This window comes from Chrysochloris asiatica, unplaced genomic scaffold (assembly GCF_000296735.1).
Source record: "Chrysochloris asiatica unplaced genomic scaffold, ChrAsi1.0 scaffold00003, whole genome shotgun sequence".
Classification (NCBI taxonomy): Eukaryota; Metazoa; Chordata; class Mammalia; order Afrosoricida; family Chrysochloridae; genus Chrysochloris; species Chrysochloris asiatica.
Genome location: NW_006408521.1, coordinates 5,131,435 through 5,142,311, shown reverse-complemented (window position 1 = coordinate 5,142,311; position 10,877 = coordinate 5,131,435).

The window sequence follows — 10,877 nt, the reverse complement described above, 5'->3', positions numbered from 1 at the left end:
GTGTATATACACACACATCTACACTCCTTTGAAAGTGAGTTGCTTATAAAATGCTTGTACTTACGTATTTAAAAGTTGCAAATTTTAACTTGTGAGATAATTTTCTCATAAATATTGTGAGGAATTTGTAAACAAAATAATATTATCATTGCTATTATAAAAACGTATTGTTTATTGTATTGTTGCCAATTTAAATTTAAGTGACAATATAATGAATGCCAAGTTAGAAGAAAACTCACTTAAGAATATATATAGAAAATAACATTTTTTGTGTGTTTACTTTTTGAATAAACAATGCTAAACTGCAACTTCTTGGTTTACTACGGCTTGAGGAAAAGTGTTCCATAATCATATTAAATCAACAAGTAAATAAAAAGACTAGGTGGAATTATATTAAGAATTTTCATGATAGTTTTGGAAAAAAAAAACACACAAAACTTCAGATGTATCTTTTTCTTGAGAATTGGGTGGAGGTTGACAGAGCAGATTATCAATTTTACATTCAACAAGTCGTACACAGTATTCTTTTTTGTTTTTCATTTTATTGCTTGCATCACATATCTCCCTCCCTCCCCATACTAACGACCTCTATTCCTCCTTCTTTCCTAAACTTTCTGAATTTTGTTATTGGGTTGTTGTGTTATTTTTGTTAGGTGCCATTGAGTCAGAACTGACTCATAGTGACCTTATGCACAACAGAATGAAACACTGCCTGATCCTGGGCCAACCTCACAATTGTTGCCATGCTTGAGCCCATTGATGCAGCCACTTTGCCAATCCAGCTCGCTGAGGGTCTTCATCTTTTTCTCTGACCCTCCACCTTACCAAACATGATATCCTTCTCCAGTGACTGGTTCCTCCTGGCAATATGTCCAAAGCATTAGAGACGAAGTTTGGCCATCTTGGCCTCCAAGGAGCACTCTGGCTGCACTTCTTTCAACACAGATCTGTTCGTTCTTTCGGCAGCCCATGGCACTTTCAATATTCTCCTCCAACACCATAACTGAATGCTATCTTTTGCACCTCAAATGGTTGCTAATTTTAAAGCGTGCATAACTCAGTAGTATTACTGTCTCCCTATCTATTATTTGGCTGAAAACTGAACTAGAGCGTTCAGTGCCAGACCTGAAGTGAGACTCTGGGTCACAGACTCAGGGTTCCACCAGTCTCTATCTGACCTGTAAGCCTTGTCTTTTTAATGATTCTGAATTTTGCTCCACAGTTTTCTCCCTCTGTGTGGGACTTTCTAATGTGATCTACTTCAGAGCAATTGGTAGCACTAGCTGGGCACCACCTAACTTTTCTGATCTGAGGTTATGGAGACTGATAATATACATCGCCCATTAGTCCAAAGGACCATTTCCATGTGTTGTTGATTTTCATCACTCTTCTTTCCTCCAGATAGGTAAAGCCCAATAGTTACATCTTAGATGGCCACTCAGCACTTAAGATCACAGTCTCCACTCGCGAAAGTTGGATGTAGAACAATGTCTTTGTGGACTAGGCTATGCCAATTGACCATGGTGTTCCCCAAGCGTCTGGTTCAGAGTTTCCAGGCACAATGATCAATTCCCTCAAATTGTTTGGTTTTGTGTAAAAAGTTTTCATAACTTTGCCTCCTGTGTGCTTTACCACATTCATGGATATATTTGTATCAAAGATAAAATACACATGCACAAAAATCCTCTATCAAACCTATGTATTTATGTGTAAACTCTTGCTCACCCTCCTGCATCAATTTAGCCTGCATATCTAACCATGTCTGTACCCGTAATTCACCATTATAGAACAGCATTTACTTTTTTTAACTCTCTTCAGGTCTCCCCCTTCTTTTATCACTGTTTTTGTCAGCCTTCCTCTTTTTGTGTATTGCCTTCCCCTTCACCCATGTTAAAACATATGTAGCCTTAAAGATATTAGTTTGAGGGCTAAGGAGCACCTGACACAAACCATGGTAATTTCAGTAGCTTCATATGCATGTGAAAGTTGGGTAATGCATAAGGAAGATCCTAGAAGAACTGATGCATTGGAGTTATGTTGTTAGAGATGAATTTTAAAAGAACAAACAAATCTGTGTTAGAAGTACAGCCAGAGGCTCCTTAGAAGGCAGGATGATCAGATTTTATCTCTTATAGTTCAGACATGTTATTAGAAGGGACCAGTGCCTAGACAAGGGCATTATGTTTGGTTAAGTGAAGGCTCAGCAAAAAAGAGGAACACCCTCAATGAGATAGACAGTAGCACCAGCAATGGACTCAAGTGTAATAACAACTATAAGGAAGGTGTAAGACGGGACAGTGTTTCTTACTGGAAGATTATGTGGTTTGTCATTCCACTCGGAATAGTACTGAAAATGCTGCTGGTTATTTCTTTATTTTTTCTGCTTCAACATTTCCCTAAGCAAAGATTTTTATTTTTATAAAAATAATTACAAAATCTTTAGTTTGACTTGAGCTATTAATATTTGTTAACAAGGATGTGGATATTATGTGAAATTTTATGAGATCATTTATGAACTGACTCAAGATCTTTAAATCACAAGTGAACCAAAAATTTAGAGTTATAAATTAAATAAGGATTATATCTTATAGACAAAGTATTAGAGTTTTCTGACATGTTAGACTAGGTCCTATGAGATAAAACTGTTATTCAAGAAGTATATATCATCATATTAACTCATTGAAATTAATGGAGAACATTTCCATTTATAACCCAGGGAATGGTTGACCTTTTTGGCAGGATCAACCCCATGATTTCATAGTAGCTGGTTAAGATTAGCATTAAAATTTAACCTTTCAAATCTATAATTAAAAATAAATTATGACCCTTACATTAGGAAGTCTATAAAGTTTCATTATGGAAAATGTGTTGTAGCATTTTATTGGGAAGTCTACTTCAATAAATTCTACAGAGGGTGGAAAAATAGTTACTTCTTTTAGATTTCATTTTAGCCTTTCTTTTCTTTTTTTATTAAATGAATTTTCAACAGCCACGTCATATACTCTAAACACAAACTAATCTTTACAAAACAGTCGATGCCAACAAAATTTGACTAAGACATATACAAGGTTCTCAGCAATGTGTGAGAGTTTAAATCAGAAGCTTTTGGTATGTGTAACTAGAGCAGCCTGAAAGCAGAGCCTTAGCTCCATTTCAAGAGTTGACATGAGTCAAGAATCCGTGTTAAATTTACAGTTACCATTTCTAACAGCAGTATTTTTCCTCTTGTGCTTAACCTATGTGGGGGCTCCAAAAACTTCACGGAAAAATTCCATATCTTTTCATCCCATTTTTACACAGACTGATATTCCCTAATATATCCTTAAGGAGCTCTGGTAGCGTAGGGGTTACGAAATGGGCAGCTGACCTTAAGGTCAGCAGATAGAAACTATCAGCTATTCCATGGAAGAAAGATGAGGATTTCTGCATCTATAAAGATATATAGCTTTGGATACCTTATACAGAGTCACTGTGAGTTGGAACTGACTCCATAGCAGAAAAAACCACCATCATCACCACCAGTATATTTTTGGGGAGTCTGGGTATGAACCCAAGAATGGTTTGAACTTCAAGGTCTGCAATTCAAACTCACCAGCTACTCCTGGGAAACACAATACAGAGTTGTTATGAGTCAGAGCCGATTCAAGGGCACTTAAAAACAACAACATTATATCTTAGGAGTCTTGGTATGACACTGTAGGATAAGTACTGGACTGCTAACCAAACGGTATACATTCAAGCCCACCAACCACTCCTCAGAAACTCTATACAGGGTGAATATCAGTCAGAACAATACCAAAATACTTAACAACAGTATAACCTTAGAGTCCGGGTGTGGCACTTACATTATAGTGTAAGCACTGGGCAGCTAACCTCAAGGTTCATTCAAACCCACCAATAGCTCCTTGGAAACCCTATAGAGGATTGTTATGAGTTGGAACTGGCTCCATGATATATAACCACAAAAAGAAGTACATACTTAAGGAAATATACTTTCTCTGTGGTCCAGAAGACACAGGATAAGGTGAAACAGATAGTGAGTTTGGTAAACCTGTCTGTGGGTCTTAGCATACAGCATTTTCAACAAATCTTCTTTATAATACATCACCTGGTACAGGCATGCATGCAAGCTCTCTCTTGCGTCCTCGCTTCCAAGATACCAAAGAAAAGGAGAAACAATGGTCGTGCCAAAAAGGACCGTGACCACATGCAGCCTATTTGCTGCATGAACTGTGCCTTCTGTGTGCCCAAAGACAAGGCAATTAAGAAGTTTGTAATTTGAAACATAGTAGAGGCCGCACCCTTCAGGGATCTTTCTGAAGTGATTGTCTTCAATACATACATGCTTCCCAAGCTGTATGTGAAACTACTTTATTGTGTGAGTTGTGCGATTCACAGCAAGGTGGTCAGAAACCGTTCTGTGAAGCTTGGAAGGACCGAACACCCCACGACGATTTCAACCTGCAGGTGCTGCCCTGCAACCACCACCAAAGCTCACATAAAGAATTGAGCCCTTAAAAGCTGAAGAAAAACTAACCTGCATGAAAATATAAATACACTTGGGAAAAAAAAAAAAAAAAGAAATTTTAATAATATCCCAGAAAACCATGTTCTGAAACTGTCTTGTGACCATTCTGTAATCATCTGAAAACATGCATGCTTGTGATTCCTTTCCCTTAACCAATCATGTAATTCCACACATATTTTATCTGCTAATCCTCACTAAGGCCCACTTTAAAATAACCCACTCTCTATTACCCTGATGGTCTTTCATCCAGTCATAATGTTATATCTTTAGTCCCTGGTTAATGGTATAAGAATGCTTGCTTCTTTGCTGCTCTTCAGAGTGGCAATCCTCACTTAGTTTCCTAATCTAGATCATCCTCTGGAATATCCGTAGATGTATTTGATTGTAGTGGTTACGAATCGGGCTGCGAACCTTAAGGTCAGCGGTTCGAAACTACCAGCCGCTCCGCGGGAAAAAGATGAGGCTTTCTACTCCCGTAAAGATTTACACCCTCGGAAACCCTGTACAGGGTCGCTATGGGTCGGACCCGACTCAATGGCACTTAACAACAACAACATACAGACTGTGCCTTTTCACTCTATAACAGAAAGAATTCTTACAATCAAATCTCAATTGCAGTTTTTGTTGTTGTTAGGAGGCATCCAGTAAGTTCGGACTCAAAGTGACCCTACGTGCAACGGAAGAAACACTGCCTGGTTCATCTTCACAATTGTTATGTGTGAGCCCATTGTTGCTGCCACTGTGTCAATCCATCTTGTTTGGGGGTCTTCCTCTGTTCTTCTTGCTCTTCACTTTTTCACACATGATGCCATTCTTTGGGGACTGGACCCTCTTTAAAAACATGTTGAAAGTACCAGAGACAAAGTCTTGCCATCCATACTTCTAAGGATGTATCATTCTGGTTGTACTTCTTGCAACAAAGATTTGTTTGCTCTTCTGGTGGTCCAGAGTCCATTCACTATTCTTCAATAACAACATGACTCAAATGCATGGATTGCTGTCTGGTCTTCCTTATTTACTGCTCAAGTTTCACATGTATATGGAGTGGTTAAAAATATTATGAATTGGCACAGATGCACCTTAGTCTTCAAATTGACATCTTTGTTCTTGAATACTTTAAAGAGGTCTTGTGCAGCAGATTTTCCTAGTGAAAGATGTCATTGGATTTCTTCACGGTTGCTTCCATGAGTATTGACTGGGGATTGAAGCAAATTGACAACTTTGACAATTCTAATCTTTTCTCCATTGATCATAATGCTACTTATTGGCTGATTTATGAAGATTTTTGTTGTGTTTTTTTTTTTTTTTTACATTGAGGTGTGATCCATACTGAAGGTTGTGTTATTTGATCTTCATCAGTAAGTATTTTAAATCCTCTTTGCTTTCAGCAAGCAGGCTTTGTCATCTGCATATTGCAGGGTACAGGTAAACCTATCCTGTCCTGATTCCATTCTTTTCATATAATCCAGTTTCTCAGATTATTTATTGGTTGTATGAATTGAATAAATTTGTTGAAAGAATAGTATCCAGACACACACCTTTCTTGAGTTACACCATTAAGTGCCCCATGTTCTATTCTAAAGACTGTTTCTTGCTGTATGTAGTGGGTCCTCACAAGCACAATTAAGTGTTTTCTAATTCCCATTCTGCTCAATGTTATCCATAGATTCTTATCTTCTCACAGTGGAAAGTCAGCAAAGCACAAGTACATTTTTTTTCCCCCTGGTATTCACTGCTCTCAGCCAATTTCCATCTGATGTTGACAATGATTTACCTTGTTCACATCTTTTCTGAATCCGACTTGAATTTCTGGGCACTCCCTTTCGATGTACTGTTGCAACTATTTTTGAATTATCTTCTGCAAAATTTTATTTGCATGGGATTTGAATGATATTGTTAGATGATTTCTGCATTCTGTTGGGTCACCTTCCTTTGGAATGGACATGGATGTGGATCTCTTCCAAACAGTTGGTAGGTAGCTGTCTTCCACATTTCCTGACAAAGAGGAGTGAGTGCCTTCAGCACTGCACCAGTTTTGTTGAAACATTTCAGTCAGTTCCTGGAAGCTTGCATTTTGCCAATGCCTTCAGTGCAGCTTGCACTTGTTCCTTTAATATCATAGATTCCTGATCATATGGTACCTTTTGAAATGACTGAACATCTAACAATTCTTTTTGGTACCGTCACTGTATATTCTTTCTCTATAAATATATTTTTTTAAACTTTCTGCATTATAGATTATTTTACCCATAGAATTATTCAATATTGTAAGTGAAGGATGAATTTATTTTCAGTTCTATCATCTGGAAAAATGTTGAGTATGTTCTTTCCTTTTGGTTTTCCAACTCCAGGTCTTTGTACATTTCATTATAATACTTTCTCTTGTCTTCTCAAGCCGTCCTTTGCAATGTTCTGTTCAGCTTTTACTTCCTCATGTCTTCCATCTTTATGCTTAAAAGCAACTTTGAGAATATCTTCTGGCATGCATGTTAGCCTTTTCTTTCTTTCCTCTCTTTTTAATGATAGTTTTGTTTCTTTCTGTATAATGTTCTTGATGTCATTCCACAACTTTTCTATTTTCATCATGAGTGCCTGCTGCTGCTTCTGGTGGTGATGGTGGTGGTGTGCTAGGGAATCAGTTCCGACTCAGCGACCCTGCATTGGGTTTTCAAGGCTAAAATCTTTACAGGCACAGAAAGCCTCATCTTTCTTCCAGGAGCAGATGGCAATTTCGAAGTTCTGACCTTGAGGTTAGCAGCCCAGCCTGTAACCACTACGCTAACCATGCTCCTTTATTAGTGTCTAATGCATCAAATTTGTTCATGAGATAGTTTCAGATGGCTCTCATCCAATTGTTTTAATTTTTTCAACTTCAGCCTGGATTTGTATATAAGCAATTGATGACAAACATTTAAGATAAATTCTGGCTAAAGATTAGAAATGAAATAGAAATAAAATGTAGTACACCTTAGCTGTTTAAATCACATCAATATTAGCTTTATTATATTCTGCTTAGAATACAAAGTAAATGTTAGCTTTTCACTTTATAAAGGAGACGTTAGTAAAGCCTTTTTTTACCAAACTTAAATAATTGAATTAAACTCAGTTCTCACTGAATTATTGTGCTTTTCATTTGTTTGTTACTTTCTTGCCTGATACTTCATGTTTGCATAGTTGCCTTCAACTTAATCAAACTAGAACTTTCACAGACTCTTATAACCTGGCCATGTTAATTTCCATTTGTGATCAAGCTAAGATATAAATGAAATAACTACAAGGAAGGGAATCTTGACACTGCTGTGTTTTGTTTTGTTGTTTTTTTTTTTAAAGTAGGTCCAGAACAAACAAGATGGCAGATTGGGTAAAATACAGTGAGGAATTCTGTCAGCAACAACACAGAATACCAGACCAAGTAGGCTCAAGGGATGGTCCCAGAACTCTGAACCACATATAAAGGAATATTTAGAAGGTTGAAAGGCTTACAGCTAGGGGAATTTGTAGCAGAAACAAGAAATCCATTGCTTTTTAATTCAAGACAATCAGCTGCTCCCAGAGCCCCCAATTTGGGAGAGACCAAGTGGAGTAAGGATCAGAGCAGCCAGGGGTGCCTGACAGAACCACGGAGATACAGGTGTAGACATTATGGTGACTAGAGGGGGTGACTGAGTGAGTGCACACCCTATACCCACCCCCAGAGGTTCTACTATGCATGCACAGAGATCTCTTTGAAATTTAAAGTGACAGTTTGCATTTAAAACCAAACAGCAGTGCAAAACGGCCACAGCTGGCCCTGAACTATTTATCACTAGAAAAAAAGCCTGAAAGGGATTCTGGAGTAGGACAGGCAGACTACAAAGAAAACAGGTCGGAAATTAAATCCTGAGTTACGTCACAATGACCAACAGAAGCATCTGGAAATTTCTTAGGAAGAAGAGTGAAAAGGGAAGCCCATTTCCTGATCACCTGGAGGCAATCAGAAAACATAAAAAAATACTTAAATACATACCCATGTAAGTATTAAGGTCACAAATAACTCCTGAATAGGCCTCCAAAACAAAAATAGATGACCATATCAGCACATGTCCAGAAACGAGATAAAATGACTGAGGCAAATGAGCTGGAATATACCTACACTCCATACTGGAAGATGGGCAGGCTTTGGAAATGTCTGAGAAGGATTCAGAAAAATGATTATAAAATATATCAAAACACTATACAATGGAGTTGAGAAAAATAAAGAAGAAATCAGGAAAGCACTACAGGAACAATCAAATAAGATAGATACAGCATTGGGAAACAATTCAAAACCTACAGAAAGAGGTATAAATGATTAATAATAGAATATCCAAAATGGACAATACAATGAAAGGGCAAAGGAGTAGAACTGAAGAGACAGAAGCCAGAACTAGTGAGCTAGAAGATAAATCTCTCAACACTACTAACATAGAAGAACAAACACAAAAAAGGATTAAAAAAATCTGAAGAAGGCCTAAGATTCATATTGGGTAACATGAAGAGGACTAACTTAAGAATTATCAGCATTCCGGAACAAGAAGAATCACACAAGTCGACAGAGGAGATAGCTGAAGAACTGCTGGAAGGAAATTTCCTTAACATCCTGAAAAGTGAAAACATAAGCACTCAAGAAGTTCAACAAACCCCAGGAAACATAGATCCTAAAAGACAATCACAAAGATATATCATAATTAAGCTCTCAAAAATCAAAGATAAGGACAGAATCCTGAAAGCAGCTAGGGAAAAGAGAAGTGTAACACACAAAGGCAAGCAAATCAGATTAAGCTCGGATATCTCAACAGAAACCATGCAGGCAAGACAGAAAAGACAGAAACGGCAAAACATAAATAAAACCCTGAAAGAAAAAAAAAAAAAAAAACAAAAACTGCCAACCAAGAATCCTCTACCCAACAAAGCTGTCAATCAAACATGATGGTATAATCAAAACATTCCAGGATAAACAGAAGCTCAAAGGGATTTTGCCAAAGCCAACCCTGCTATGAAAACATCCTAAAGGAAGGTCTGTGGACTGAGAACCAACAAGAAAAAACAGAGAATGAAATACCTGGTAGCATCACCCTGAACTCAGTTGACAAATAGAAGAGTCAAGAACAGAGTAGAATTATAAGAACAGAGGATCTGGGAGGTCAGTCTATGTTCAAAACCATTACATTGTGAAACAAGTTAAACACAGAGGAACAGACAGCCAGGTGGTGAGAAGGTCAGGTCGATTACAGTATAAAATAGATTGTCTGAAATGGAGGGAAGAGTTAATGGAATATAAAGTAAGCATAACAGTGGGGTTGGGGTGGGGGCGTTAGTTAAGGTGTTGGGGAGGACAATACAAGAAGGAGGAGGAGGTGGAAAACAAGATAGATAGGGAACACTGAGACAGATGTGCATGGCCTAAGTGGGACAGAGGTAAATAGTGATGCATATTCAAACTTGGAACAACAGGGCTCTGTGACACAGGGATTGAGGCATAGTTTGAAGAAGGGAAAAAATACTAAGATGCTTGACTGTCTTATGAATATTGGTTTCCCTTGCCTACTATCATTAAATAGACACTTCAGTGGAATAGAAAGGAATGTTGGGAAACATGATTACAGAAAACGTGTAAGCCTGTCTTCAGCCTACAACTGACTAGAATACCAAAAAGGGGTTCTAGAACTTCCTTGGTGAAATAGTCCTCTTACAAAGCCTTTGCAGAGTATAGGACCTTTGGTGGAATCCTAAGTCCCATCTAGAATCTTATGAGGTGGGACATTCCCACTATCAAGGACAAGCAGACCAGCCTGGAACAGCTAGAGCAACAGAAGATACATCTTCAAAGAAAGATCATCAGGTAAAACCCAAAACAAAAATGTCAGCTTGATTGGCTACTACAAGAATAAGCAAGCTGTTCACCAGGAGCCATCAGGTTCTTTCAGGACAAACCCCCCTCTAAGACTGAAACTCAAAGGGAACACATGTACAGGCATGTAAGCTTGCTGGCGACCACATTGGTCTACTGGTAGGTGGAAGAGGCGGAAAGGCAGCAATGAAGAAATGGGCTGAGTTCAACCACAGTCCATTGACTCCCATTGACCTGGAGATGAGAGAGAAAAGAGGAATAGCTAGTTGGTCCAAAACGTGGTGAGATCTGAGGACACTTGAGCCCATGGACAAGGACACAGCCACAGAGGGCTAGAGCTGAGAGTGAAGCATTCAGCTGATACAAAGTGAGGGAAGATGCACAAGAACACCAAATTTGCAGACAGTACCCATTTGACCTAGCCTCGATGGCTTGATAATCACAACTCAATTAGAGGAAGGTTACAAAAAAAAAAAAAAA